The sequence below is a fragment of the Drosophila kikkawai genome, chromosome 2R (assembly GCF_030179895.1).
Source record: "Drosophila kikkawai strain 14028-0561.14 chromosome 2R, DkikHiC1v2, whole genome shotgun sequence".
Lineage (NCBI taxonomy): Eukaryota > Metazoa > Arthropoda > Insecta > Diptera > Drosophilidae > Drosophila > Drosophila kikkawai.
Genome location: NC_091729.1, coordinates 6,433,896 through 6,449,178, shown reverse-complemented (window position 1 = coordinate 6,449,178; position 15,283 = coordinate 6,433,896). Strand labels below are relative to the sequence as shown.

Sequence of the window (15,283 nt, the reverse complement as noted above, 5' to 3'; positions counted from 1 at the left end):
GTTCTTCTTCTTTTTTTTTCGACACCGTTTTTTTTATATGGAGTTTGGCCGCTGTCTAAATTTATACAGCGGTTTTTTCTCGTCAGAGTACTAGGCTTTAACGGATAAAGAGATGTTCCCACACAAACTGCTGAAAATATCGACTAACTATCGCAATACCTACTAGGTATCGACTCGAACGTAGAAGATCCCGTGTCCACCACGACGATGGCTGTCGGAAGTATGTGGATCGTCTTCTGACGAACCAACGTGGCCACCGACGTAGCCGTAGCGGAGACCTCCAGACGTGAACGCTCAATGGCGGCCCGGTTTGGCGACGAAGAGCGGGAGACGGACCCGGCGGAACAGCGGGGATGCGACCTGGCGCGGATTGCGCGACGGGTGGGGTGGAGACGGCTCCTCGTGCATATGCAGCAGAGTGTGGTGGTTCCCTCCACACTTCTTGCAGCCGTCCTGGCTGCGGCAGGTCCCCTCGGAATGTTGGTGGGCGAGGCAATTTGAGCAGTACTTATTAATAAGTACTGCTCGGAGGCGCTTCTCGGCGCTCAGCTTTCGGAACCTCTTGCACTTCCGAAGAGGATGGATTCCCCGGCAGACTCGGCAGCGGTAGGACTGAGTACCTCGGGAACGTCTGCTTTCCAAGGACTGGGCGGTGCGAGGACGTGGAGCCATGGTACAAAAATTACTAATTTAGTCATTCAATCGATGATAATTCAGTCATTGCGATGATAGAAATTGTAAATTTAGTTCTCTAAGTTTTTACAAAAATTATTTCGAAGTTTATTTTGTTAATGATAATATACTTGTTTTAGCAACACTTATGATGTGGAACATATCCATTCTGACCTTCCGCATTATTGCAAAATCCACCGCTTCTGCTCTAGGTTCAAAACGGAAAAGTCAACACTAAACGTAGTACTAACATAAGATATATTTATTTATTTATTTTTATAAAAATTTTCAAAAAAAATTACTTTTGCCGTTTTTTCGTTGGTGGAATTATTCATATTATATGGGTAATTTTTTAGCTGTCAAGAAGCTTGAATATGTTTTTGGAGTTTCTGATTGAGGGGTTGGCTATTGTGGTGATAGGGTTAGGGAGGAGTAGGGAACGTTGCATGGTAAGGGCAGGGCAAGTACAAATGATATGCGAATGTTCACTTCTGCGTTGTTGCAAAATGGGCACAGGTTGAATTTGTTCTGTCAAGATAGTGAGCGTTTGTTAAATATGTGTGTCCAAGTTTGAGTCGAATGATGGGGCTGCACAGAGGAGTTGCGAAGTGATGAAAGTCGCGAGCAACTTTCTTTTGCGCTGCTTAGGGCCTCTAGTGTTTAGCAGGATTCTGGAGAGAGTTCTTGCGGTTTCACTGGCCTTTTTATGGATGTACTCCAGACGCTCTCTAAAGTGAAGGCGTGTGTCCAGGATAACGCCCAGGTACCTTATCGCGCACCGCGAGGAGACCGCCTACCCGGATCTCCGCCGTTTCCACGCGCTTCCTGCTTGAGATCAGTACTGCTTCTGACTTATGCGATTGAACTAGAAAAACATCTATGTTGGCCACAATCGATGTTTTCGGATGAAAACATCGATTATAATCAATTATCGTAAAAAAACGAATATGTGTTTGCTGTTTAAATTTAACTAATTTAATTAAGATCATACAGGAAGCTGTTTTTGTTCACAAATAACAACATATTAACAATACTTGGTTTAAGAGAGTTCCTGCGCTCACTAACGACAGCTTTGCTGAAGATCCTCTCGGACGCCGTGGAAGATGCTGGAACGCAAATGTATTGTTTTGCAATGCTTTTCAAAGCTTCCATGGAATCTGGGCACATCTATAAAAAATAACCATTAGATTTAAAAGGATATATTGTACAATTTCAAACCTTGCAGAACGTTAGGTGCTCGACGTTCTCCGGGGAGTTTGGAGCCTCCAAATATTGCCTCACTATAAAATCACAAAGTAAGTAAAATATATTATTTTTTGTCAAAATTGCGCAAAAAAGTTGTTAGCGGTTAGCGAAAGGTTTAGCACTCCGTTGTACATCGTATTTCAGAGCAGAGGTCTGAAGACGGAGACCTGCGTTCCGGATGTCTATTGTTACCACCAGGCAGTACTCCTTAGCGGATTTTCTCCATCTTGTGCTTGCGATGGCATTCGCGGCCAAGTTGGTGACCATTTCGATGGCGTCCAGGGTCGATTTCCGTTTCCGGAAGCCGACATGGTTTATCGAGTGTCCGCCAGTGCGCTCTATTGCAGCCTCCAGCTTTGAAACAGTCACCTTCTCGATCCTCCGCAAAAGGATCCAGTAAAACTGTATCCCACGAAGAAGAAAAGTCGGAATTGGGGGTCGAAAATTACGGTATTTATTTGACATTCGTTTCGAAACTAAACTTAGCTTAGCCTAAGGGCCCGCTGCCGACCGAGAAGCCCAGCTTAACAGCGCGAGAGCGGGAGAGCCGTGAAGTGGAGCGGACTAACCGTCCCTAAGCTCGACTAGCAGCAAGCGACGATCGGGAACACAGGTGCGTGCGATCGGGAATTCCGAGGAGCGGAGAGCGGGCGAGCGTTGCTAAGCTGGGAGCGCTTGACCTTCTGGAACCACGGTGGACAGAGGGGGAACAGGGGCCTCCGGACGTGAACACTGGTCCTTATCGCCTTCTTCAGGGCCACCCTTGCGATCCTATACGCCTCGCTCCGGTCTAGTAGATTCGGAGAGCCGCGCGCTCTCTGGACTTGCCTTCTTGCTCTGGATGAGCGAAAGCTTGCGATGTCGTCGTTCCACTAGTAAATAGGTGTGTGGTGCTGGCGAAACGTTTTTCGTTGCTGCATGCTGGCGTTGCATGCTAGCTCGACAGCGTCCGCTATTTTGAGCGCAGCCTCGTTAGCACTATCCTCCTTGTCGGTAGCTAGGCTAGAGCGCTCGAGAACGCTTGGACGTTGAGCGTGTCCAACCGGTACGCCTTACCTACATCAGGCACAACCGTTCTGCGTGGTTTATTCTCGCCGGGAGAAACGAGGATAGCCTCGTGGTCGCTGGCCGTGTAGATCTCACTGATCCTCCACCTGGCCCTGCAGGCTAGTGCGCTGCTAGAGAACGTGAGATCTATAATGGACCCAGCTCCCGCTCTGTTGAAGGTTTGCTGGGTGCCCTCGTTAAGCAGAGCGACGTCCAGGGAGGCGAAGGCCTCCAGGATGGTCCGGCCTCTGACGTTGGTTGAGAGGGACTCCCAATCCTGGGCGTTGAAGTCGCCGCCCACTATGGTGCTGCTTCGTCCCCAGATGATTGCTGGACTCATCGACGATGCTGCTCAACGCGTCCAGGGTGAAGCTCAGTGCCATGTAGCAACCCCATCTACTCTTCCGCAAACAAAACCATCCGCCGATCTGACGTCAGACAAGTGAGAGGGCTCCCTTCCACACATACATATGGCAGCCTTGCCAGAGCCTTCCCGAGACTTGGCAGGTGGGAGTTATACCGCTCATGCTCGGTCTCCAGAGACCCGTTGTAAAGGTGTGCCGCAGAGCGGAGGGGTTTGCTGTTGGTCAGCTCCTTGACCTTTACCTAGGTCAGTTCAGGCCTAGGTCTCGTGTTTCGTACCGATCCCACTCAAACCAAGGATCGGGAGCAGCAGCGCTAAAGGGTCTACTATCTCCTGCATCGGTGCGGCACATGTGTGTGTTGTAGCGGGTAGCTATCGTCCGCATAGAAGGTTGATGCTCCAGAGCCACCTTCAGTTCAGGTTCACTTGGCGCCACCTAGTGGCGGCGGGGAGTTGCCAGACCGGTGCGGAACCGAGTTCTACACAACACTAGGTCACAGCTGATCTTGCAATCAGTTTGAGTGACTGGCATTAACTGCGGGCCACATTAACCGCGGGAGAAAAATTCACTGCAGGAGGCAACAACAAAGGGGAAAGTAGGAAATGCTCTCACCACTCCCCTCTCACCGCCGGCCCAAATCGCTGGATTGGAAGATCGGATTCACCTGGTCCAGCGTGGACACCCGAGCCTTGCCGCTACAGGTGAGAGTTCTCAGCAGCTTCCCTCGACTGGCCTACAGTCAGGTTCGCGTGGGGGCATGCCACAACCCACTCACAGCGCGGATTTCGCGGGAGGGCCTCCGCGGTGCAACAGTATTTGGGGACTTCACAAATGAGAGACAATCTCTGCTGACTTTCGAGTCCAATCTCTGCTGACTTTCGAGTCCAATCTCTGCTGACTTTCGAGTCCAATCTCTGCTGACTTTCGAGTCCATTCTCTGAGCTGACTTCCAACAACAACTTCTCTAAGCAGACTTTCGAGTCCTCAACAACAACTCTCTGAGCAGACAAACAAATATTCCTGCACGAACCCTGGACGTCCCGCTAAGCTACCCGCGGACGACAGAACGTTACAGACTAACACTAGCAACAAACATAACAAGGATACATAACAGCAAATGATAAATAACAATATAAGTTATTGGTGTAGGGCTCAAATTCCTTGCCTCCCTCTTAACCAAAGGTCATCTGGATGCACTTCATGACATTAGAGTCGGACGCAGTACCCCATATCTGGATGCAATAGGTCATAGCAGGAACCACTATTGCTTTGTAGAACAGCTCTGTGTTACTGAGACTCAGCTTGCTTGTGGACTTTAGCATCCATTTTAGCTTTCTGAGTTTTCCACTGCATGCTGCTGCTATTTTGGTTTAATCCCAGGTATTGGGCCTAAGGAGATTGAGGAATTAACGTGTCCTGAAGTTTTACCCTAGGGAGGATTTTGTGTCTCAGGGAAAAATGACAGTGTTACGACTTATTTCCATTTATGGATATATTCCACCTCTTCGTCCACTCGCTATATATGTCCAAAAAGCTTTTCGTTTTTCTAGAAGCCTCGATTCGACACGCTGAGTTTGCGATAAAAGCTGTGTCATCAGCATACGTTGCAAGGAGTGTCCCCGGTTCTCTGGGATTAGGCAAGTCAAAGGGGTAAAGGGTCTATAACACAGGACCCAAAACACTACCTTGCGGTACGCCAGCTCGACTGCTTCTAATGGATGATCTTTCACCTCTCACATCAACCATGAATTTTCGCTGCAGCAGGTACGAGTGTTTTTATCTTAAAAAGCAATCTATTGTGTCACACTCTATCGAAGGCTTCCTTTACGTCAAGGAAGGAAGCAGAGCTGTACTGACCGTTTTCAAAAGCATCTAAGATATGCTGCGTTACTCGATGAGCCTGTTCTAGGATTCCATGGTGATTCCGAAAGCCGAACTGGTGATCTGGAATGACATCCTGAACACTTCTTACTGCCATCATTCTGCTAAGAAATATTCTCTCGAATATTTTAGAGAATGTTGGCAGCAAGCTTATTGGCCGGTAAGACGTAACAAGGTTCTCCGGTTTGCCTGGCTTAGGTAACATCGATATCACTGCGCACTTCCATTGAGTGGGGAAGTGGACAACATGAAGTTGAACTGGAGCACAAGGAATAATATGCCCTTTTTGAGCAGAGCCTTGCCAACTGTATTAACGATTCCGTCATATCCTGGTGCTTTACTGACGTGCAATGTGTCGCAGTCAAAGTTAATACGGATCAAGGTAAAATTTCCATTGCCTCTATTTATTGTCCTCCAAACTTTTAGCGCTCCTATGAGGACTTTAAAATAGGAATGCACACCATCGACTTTGGGGTTGTCGAAATTCCTCAGTCAGTGGAAGAGTATTAGCAAACTTTATCCTCAGTTCTTACATCCAAGTCCTTGCAACCGGAGGTCCTACCCACTACCCGTACAGCCAGCGTACGCCAACTGCAATTGATTTTGCCATATATGGGGGGATTCGCTCTGAGCTCCTATCCATCTCAGGGAGCTTGGAACTTTGTTCTGATCACATCCCATTGTTAATTGAGCTAAGAAGTGCTGCTTTCAAGGTCTCCCAAAAAACACATATTCTCCCTCGAAACGCAAATATTCCACGGTTTCAGGCAGCAATTAACCAGCTAGTAAACCTCCTTATTGTTCTAAGCTCCTCTGAAGACATTCTTGACGCCACTGAGGTCTTTGTGCGAAACATCCACATTGCTGCCGAATCTTTAACCTGTGGACAAAGTTCAATAAACCCATCAGATCCACATCATGCTCTTTTAAAACATGAGTTCCTGGATTTGGTGAGGTCGAAAAGAGCCTTGCGTGCAGTCGCGAGATCCAGCCGACAAAAGAGCATATCGTCGCGCTGAGGACGATTTAAAGAAGTTGCTATACAAAACGAAAAACGATTATTTCTCAGATCTACTACGCAATGCAGACCCCACAAAACCGTATGGATTTAACCTCTGGAAAGCAGCAAGATCAGTAAAACGTAGAGATGTAAAACTACCGGTGGTACTATCGATAGTACCAATGCACTATGGGTAAAAAATCCGATTTTGGTGCATAAACCTATTTATTTTCCTAATGAATTTTTATAAATAGCCTATATTTATCGAATCTAAATATCTTCATTAGAAAAAAACAGTTTTCCAAAAATTTTTTGTGTTGCTACTCCAACAAAGTCAGATGTTTGAGATACTTTGCAATGCCGTGAAATTGGCGCGAAAAATTGTCAAACTTTGCGTGCTTATTGTTTTGTGTGAAAAAAAAGTTTTATAAATCATGGAAATTTCTTGCGAAGGTATTTATTAATGCAAATTAGCTTAGACGTTTGTTTTTATGTGTCCTGTTGTCCACCTGTGAACTGTTTTATATGTGTATCTTTATAGATTTGAACTAACAATTGTTTTTGTGTTTTGTAGAGTATAACTTATTAATAGCACAGACTTGCAAAAGAGTAAGAACGAGAAACTAACTACAAAAGTGTCCTTATTGTCATACAACTAAGCATTTTTGCTCATTATTGCTCTTTTTTGCTAAACTTGCGTTTATGTAGGTACATAGGTGCTTGGTCACGGGGCTTTTCTTACAGTTTGGGAAAGCAACAAACGCTCGCGGGAAGCCTTGGAGACTTACATATTCGACAAAGTGAATGCCGATCATCAAAGTGAAACAATAAGCAAATTAATATCAAATAAAATTACTAACTTTATAAATTACATTAATAAACATTTGCCACGATGTTGCCGAAACATAAAGCGTTTTAGACAAAAACACGCCATGTGGCTAGACGGTAATACGGCTCTGTGATGAAAATGAATCCCCACATAAGAAAAATCGATTGTTCCTGTTGGCTCTTTAGCAGAAAGTGCATCAGAAGCAAGACACAAACTTTACAAAGCTGACAGACAATATCATGCCAGAAAATGTAGCCGGGTTGACAATATGTCAGATGTTTTTTACAGGGCCATGGATTCGTCTGATCCCTTGCTGTCTAATTTTTGCTTAAGGGGTTATCCGGGTTTTGAAATTTCAAAAAGCAAAACTGTAGGAATGGGAGAAATTTAAAGCCCAGCGCGTCGTATGAGTCACAACTGGCAATTAAAACTTTAAACTCGTTTTTCTCAAAACCACTTTCTTGAAGTCGGTAGTCAAGATTTCTCGAAAACTACTGGACCGATCGACTTCAGATTTTCCACACTTCTTCTAGACATGTTTTTCTTGTCTCTGAACAAAGGATTTTTTATATCTTCAATTAGATCCGATTTTATAACCCAAAATATGGCCAAAATTGACGTAAAAGTGCCATTTTTCATGAAAAACGCTTCCAAAAATTCAATTTTTAATTTTTTAAAAAATCCTTCGTTCAAAGACAAGACACATAAGCTAACAGAAAAATTTTGGATTTTTGATTTCAAATAAAAATTGACGGAGAAACCCTGCCTACCGCAAGGACATAATTTTTTTTAGGGTTAAGTTCAACCCTCCCTCAACGGCTCATTTGTGAATATTTTTTGTTCAAAATTTTACAGAATTTAGTTCAAACCTTATGTATTTATGTAGAATAAATGAAATTTGCAAAATTGTCATAGGATCTTTTAAAAAAAATTCTGGAAAATAGGCCTTTTTTTGTGGTTCTAAACCCGGATAACCCCTTAAAAAAACCAACAGGATGCCTCTGCCAGCAGAGGTTGTAGATCTTTTGGATTCGTCAATCATATCCCCAAGTGTTGGCCACAATGTTACAATTTTTTTTCCAAAAAGTAATACCAAACGGGATTGAAATTATAATTTGTTTTATTTATTTTTTTTAAATGCATTTTGAACCACTGTGCAGTGGACAAATTAAAAAAAAAACAAAAACCAAAATTTTGTAATAGTTGAAGTAATACACCAAAAAAAATTTCAAGTCAATATCTTATAAACTAGAGTTTATGCACCAAAAACCGTTTTTTTGCCCATAGTGCAATGGTTTGGATTCAGCTTCCACTATCGCAGATAAGGTATCAAAAATGGTTGGGCCGTTGCTTGCCACGTTGAAAAAAAAAGGGAAAAAGTTGATTAAATATTCCGACTGATTTATTCAGATGCCAAGAAAATGACAGAAAAACTCGATGTTGATGAAGCAAAGCCGAGAACATGTCAACAAACGAAACGAGAAAGTTACGAGTTGAAAACTTGCGAAGATTACTACAGGGTCTCTGTCTACATACCTCTGCTGGATACCATCAAAGAAGATTTGGAAGCTCGTTTTTTTGTTTTGGATGGTTACCAATTGAGTGTGTTGCTCCCAGAAAAAGCGAGTCTTTTAAAAGAAAACGAAATCGATGATCTAATCGGATGCTTGATAGAAAGATTCGGGAATCTTCTGGATGATGGCAAGAGCGTACAAAAATTGAAATTCAAAGGTGAATTGAGTTACTGGCAATGTCACTGGCAGCAGCAACAAAAAATTGAAGGCAACGAAATTCCAACTTCTGCACTGGAAACACTAAGAAAATGTGATGTCGACATATTTCCAACAATCCACACCTATCTCCGAGTATTCTGTACACTTCCCGTAACAAACGCGAGCTCTGAACGTTCTTTCTCTTATCTTCGCCGCATCAAAACATGGCTTAGGACGACCATGCTTCAAGAAAGACTAGTTGGATTAGCGTTGCTTTATACGCATCATGACATCGAAATTACCGCCAAAGAAGTCATCGAAAGATTCGCAAAACTTGGCAGTCAAAAGCATTTTTCTGTTTGAATTTCGAATAAAATGAGCCACTCTGTAATGCATGCATATGGTTGACTTTTCAAATATAACCACTTTGTTTACCTAAAAATTGGGATGGATAATTTTTCTTTTATAATTTTTACTGTATTTCTCTCGCAATAATAAGTTTGAACCCCAAATCGAAGAATAAGTTCAAACTTGGTGGTGGAAAAAATAAAGGTGTCGTCCTGGCGGCCACGATTCAGGGTCTCCAGAGCGTCCGAAATTAAAAAAAAAAAACGGGGTTATAATCAGAATAGATGTAATTTTCGGGTGACGGAACAGATTTTTTTTTAATTTAAAAAAAAAAAATGTCAGCCATTCAAAAAAAAAATTCGATTTCGGGCTTTTTTTTTGTAGTTTAGTGTAAAAAAAAAATAGAAAGAAAAAAATTTGTTTTTAAATCTGTTCCATCACCCGAGAATGGTGACAATTCTGCGTCGATTCCACTTTGTTTCATGAAAATCGGTTCAGTTGAACTGGAGATATTTGGAGTTCGAAAAACGTGGTTTCGAGATAAACGCGTTTAAAGCTCATTTTGCGAAGACCTTGCTTCACAAAAAAGGCTGTATCTTCTAAAGTATTTCGAATTTCTAAAAATCCATTTGGGGACATATACACAACATCCCAAGCTATAAATAAATGCAAAAAAAAAAAAAAAATAGAAAAAAAAAGCCCAATGAGAAGAACCCCTTAAGCAATTGGAATTGAGTTTGTTAAATAAATCTTGGGTTCGTTCGACGGTGGAAGGTAAATCTGGTGGTTCTTTAGCGCTGCCCGTCTTGAGCAGTTTAAAACTTACTTTACTAAAACTTTTACTAAAACGGCAGCCCCACGCAAAGCCCTATAAAGCGCGCTGACAAGAAGACCGGAAGAAGTTTGCAAACTACTGGGCAGCTTAACTTGACCCAATCGCAGTCGGCTTCCGTGCTGTGGCCCGCTTTATATAAGCCCTGGCGTGCTCCAGTGTGACCAAAGCCTATGCTGGATTTTCCCTTATAGTGTGGCCAGTCTTTGTTCGGTCTAGTGTGACCCTCCGCTCGCGATATGCGATGCGGGCGCGCATTCAATTCAAATGTTTTTCATACTGTTGCCAATCCATTTTCCTATATCGCTAATTGTTCCTATTCTATTCTAGTTCTTACTAATATATATTTGAGCGCATATACGCGTCACATGTGGGAAGTGAGGAGAGGTTTGAAAAATGAGTTTATTGTAGGGCTATAATGTGTAGGTTTTGAGATTTAATTGACATTTGTACTTAAGTATAATTTTTTCTATATCCGTGAATTGAATGCAGGGTCGTACCTTGTATACCTTTCTCGTATTCAATAAATAAAGGTTCTGGTAGATTTGGTAATTTGAAAGTAATTTTGATTTCTCCTTGAGCTGCGTGATCTATGGTCTTTTTGACTATAAATGTAGATATCTCAGCTAGGTGTTTAATGTACTCATCAGACCTCGTAGCGATTATGAATATTCCATCGGCAGGGTGTTTCCTCTAGATGTCCAGAGGTCAAAAAACTTTAAGATTGCTTAAAGTTGCCGAAATTGTTTGCTGCTTTGCTCGAAATGTAGAAAAGAGGTCCCTATCTTTTCGTCTGCTTTATGCTTGGATGTTGCGCTACATAAACGTTTCGCGGAAGAACACGACCGATCGCTTGGGCTGTCAAATGTGAACTGACTACATAAGATACATTTTCTAGAAGCAACAAAACTCCATATAAAAACAACTTTCTGACTCTTACCTTTTCCGGGTACCGAGCTTGCATCCATTAGGTTTTGCCGTTCCGAAATTTCTTATTTTGTACCGCATCCGTTGTGCATCTAATTTAACGCCCTTCATTTGACAATAGTTAGGCGATAGTTTTGCGGTGCAACTCTGATTTCTTCTCCCCACAAAGCTTGTATCTGTATTCCCCGTCCGTTGACCAAACGGTCCATAAAGTTTTTCCGTCCCGAAATTTCTCATTTTGTACCGCATCCGTTGTGCATCTAAATTTGACGCCCTTCTGTTTGGGATGGTTTGGCGAAAGTTTTTCGGCGCAACTCTGGTTTCTTCTTCTTAACAGTGAAAATTTTACCATTCACTACGAAAATGTAAACAAAGATGGCCGGAAACAATTTAAATGTGGAATTTAAAATGTGGCACCAAAGCTGCAAGCATGCCCCAATTGCTTCTATTTATTATAAAACGTCTACATCTACTTTATTGTATAACTTTTAGGAGCCTAACCACCATGCACGCTCTTTGTGTGGAAAAAAAATGACGCATTCTGTGTTCTTGTTGTTGTTTAACTGCATAAAAAGGCGATAAAGCATTTATTTTACTCCCGCTTTAGCCATCTTTGTTCTCGTTTTAAGTGTGGCAAATCTGATCGATCGGATGTCTATGCAGAATTAACTCTGTGAGAACACTGGTTTCACATCTGCGAAAAATCCCAACTATTTCACGCAGGTGTACTGATAACTTTTGATAAGGATGTCCACCCAGAAACCATTCGTAGAACAATACAAAAATTTTGGCGTTGGCTCATATACACCACGGAAGAAGCCACACGTGTCAAAAAAAAAATCGCCTTCAGAGACTTGAATTCGCTAAAACCAGCAAAAATCATCTCATTAAGTTCTGGAGAAATATTATATTTACTGACAAGTCTAAATATAATATACATATTTGGATCAGATAGCCGTTTTAAGGTTTGGCGGCGACCGAGATATTCCTATAAACCAAAATACACAATTAAAACCGAACATTGTATATATTATTAAGAATAGACTATCTAGAAAAAGAATATCTTCACTCAGATTATATTGGGAAGAAACGGGCAGACAGACGGACATGGTAGATCGATTCGGCTGTTGATAGTGATCAAGAATTTATATACTTTATGGGGTCGGAAATGACTCCTTTCCTTAGTTGCAATCTTGTGACTAAATTTGTAATACTCTTCAAGGGTATAAATATAATAATTTTAAAATTTTATCAAACCCAAATTATGATATGTTATGTACAAATATTTGTATACCTCCTGTTAATTCTGTGTCGATTATAATTATTAACTTTAGATGGTCGTGCTTATTTTTACTACGTTTGTCATGCTTCGTCGAATCGACGACGCCAATTTAAAAATAAGTATATTTGTTAAAATACGAACAATATTGAGAATAATTTCTTGACAGCCTTTAATTAATATTATTATCAACTCAAAATTAAAAATAATCTTTTAATTTCACATAGATAATGTTCTTAAAAACTAAAAACTAAACCTTTTGACCAACTTTCTGACCAAATTAGGAATGCGTCGGCGAATCGACGAAGCATGACCATCTAGGGTTAATAATCCAATTATAAATAGCTTTCTTGTTTTTTTTTTTACAGTCGTAACATCTTAATGTACTGTTCTTTCCCTTTAAAATCGGTTTTTAAAATTTAAAAAAAAGTCTTTATTGGTCTTCAAAATATCATGTTCTGAATTTACAAAGATATTTTTCTATATACTTTGAAGTGAGGCGAATTGACAAATATATATGGAAAAATATCCATCTAAATCTAATAAGTTAACATACAGCAAATATACCCAGAAATTCACTTTTATAATTTTGAGACCGGATTTGAGCATAGTGCATCAAAAACCTCCAAAAAGTATATTATTGCGATTTATATCTGCGATTTTTCAAGAATATGAATATGTCAAGAATATGTCAAGAATATCACAGTGATCGGAGCAGCGAACATTCAGTACCTGAATCTCTCGCTTACGAAGTGTGGAATTGGGAATGACATCCCTTTACATATACATATATGCATCTACATACATATATTCTGTTCGCTGTCTTAAAAGAGAATTACAAGAATGAGAGAGAGAGAGAGAGAGAGAGAGAGAGAGAGAGAGAGAGAGAGAGAGTGGCCAGAGTAAGGCATACAAGATACAAAAATTTGGCCCAGTCAGTTCTTGAACGACAGATGGCCGTGTTGGTAGTTACATGCGGAAAGTGCTGCTTTAGATGGGATTAACGAAAATTAAATCCGTATGACACTAAGGGCCTTCGTGACATACAATACAGCGTGCAACACAAAGATAACAACAAGAAAGCAAGGTGAAATTGAATATGAATGTGGCTCAAAATAAAATGGGCAGTGCTCTAGGGAGTACCCATACAAGTGAAATGATTTAAACGAAAGAAAAAACCAAAACTATACCTCTTTTAAAAAGTTTAAATAAAAAAATAAAAAACCTAACACAAATTAAGCTCTAAGATAAAATAAAGTCTTCGACGAGATTAAAATATTAACAAAGGTTTGTATAAGACATTCATTCTACCTATACATGTATGAATAATATTTAAATACTACTCCAAGCTACTGTTGTACCTATGGGAAACTGTTTTCAATCCTCCAGAGCGTACAATTATGAGTATAACACACATTGAAAAACTGTTAAAACCAGTTTTCAGTTAAGCAGGCCGAGCGCCAAGGCAGAAAGAAGACACTTTAACTAAGAAAATGAGAGAAACGTTCGCTGAGCAAATTGTTATGCCGGCAACGGATCGCAAAAATCTCCAATGCCACTTTGGGTCAGTTGAAATATACACAAAGCAAACAAAAACAGATAATTTTTTTCTGTTTTTATATATGTACATATGTATATGTATATATGGAAAGTAACATAAAACGCTAACATACAAAATACTGTTAAAAGATTTTTCTTTTTATTACGAGAAAGAGAGAACCTGTGAAATTTAATTGAGCTGAGTTTTCAAAGAAAAAATAACGAGTTTTTATTTAAATCTACGTGTTAAATCTGAGCCTAATTTTTAAAGACGTGTTTCTACTAGTACTGTATAGGGCCCTAGTACTGGATAAGCTTTGTTATAATGATCGACCGCTTAATTTATGTTTTGACATGACTCCGTGCAATACAAAAACTTAGCTTTAACAATATCAACGGATCTACTAGAGAGCTTTGTCCGCTTTGCTTCATATTTGGGGTATTCTCAGCAAAATTTTGCAGAAACCGAATTCCATGATATGGAGTTGAGTACATAAAAGACCGAATAGTTAAAACCTATAAATAAATATATGTATGTACATACACTGAACAAATTTTCTTAGGTTGAATATACTATTTTTGTGGGTTGAACTACAGTAAAGTACAGTCAATGTATTTAATTGTTGGATTTTTTACAGCCAATTATAGCAACCCTTACGTTCCCAATTATGTGTATATTTTGATGTTGGCTTTGGAGACAGGAGACTTTCTTCAAAGTGAACGGACGTGTTTTTTTTCTTGCGCTGCGCCGTCGCACAGTAGCGCCTCTCGAACAATTAGCGTTGCAAAAATCGAAAAAGTCATGTTCGCAAAAACGATTTTAACAATACTTATTCGACAGGACATTTCCCAAGGATTCAGAATCTGCAATAAAAGCAATTTTAAGAATTTTTTTTGTTGAAAATATGAGCATTCAAAGTTGAACTTTCTTTCGATTTTTGCATCATACCAAAAAGAATGGGTAAATTGGTCGATTTTCAGGAAATATTACACAAAAACCATAAAACCAATGGTCATGGTTTTTACTTTAAATGATAGATACATTCATAAACTGTTAATTTATCAAAAAAAAAAATCGGTACTTTGGTATTTGAACAGGTAAATCGCTACCTGCCAGGTGTCTATTTTTTCACCTTTTTCTGCCTAAACTAGTCTATAACTTCTGAAGCCGATGAAAGCCACCGACTACACTATGTCTATAAGTTACGTGGATCTTTCCTGGACCAGAATTAACTTTCATCGGCTGCGTCTGCGAAAATGCAACGACATAAACCAAAACTACTCAGGGTTAAATATACCAAAATGCCGACACAATTTCATACATTAAAAAAAATACTCTAACTGTAGCGCGTGGCGGTTACACTTTGAATTAAAAAAAATTGTTTTTTCAGTTTTCAAATTATTTTTATTTGAGCAAATACATAAAAATTAAGATAAAAACTTAAGTAAAAAATATTTTTAAGATTTTGTGGGCGTGGTACATGTACATATATATATCTTACAACAATTACCTGTCCAATGCCGTTCAAAAGATATGATTTTTGCAACGCTAAATGAGAAAAGCCGCTACAGTGCGTCGTATAGTAGCGCCTTTTCTCATTTTACGT

General features: G+C 40.3%; 1 protein-coding gene across 2 annotated transcripts in view; it reads left to right on the top strand.

Moving 5' to 3' along the window:
• Positions 1-13,093: 13,093 nt before the first annotated feature.
• LOC108081470 (uncharacterized) overlaps positions 13,094-15,283 on the top strand; it is a 34,458-nt gene continuing 32,268 nt past the window's right edge. For both annotated transcript variants that reach the window (XM_041776779.2, XM_041776777.2), the window contains exon 1: positions 13,094-13,424. The gene's annotated coding sequence lies outside the window, so the exon portion shown is untranslated. The remainder of the gene's footprint in view (positions 13,425-15,283) is intronic.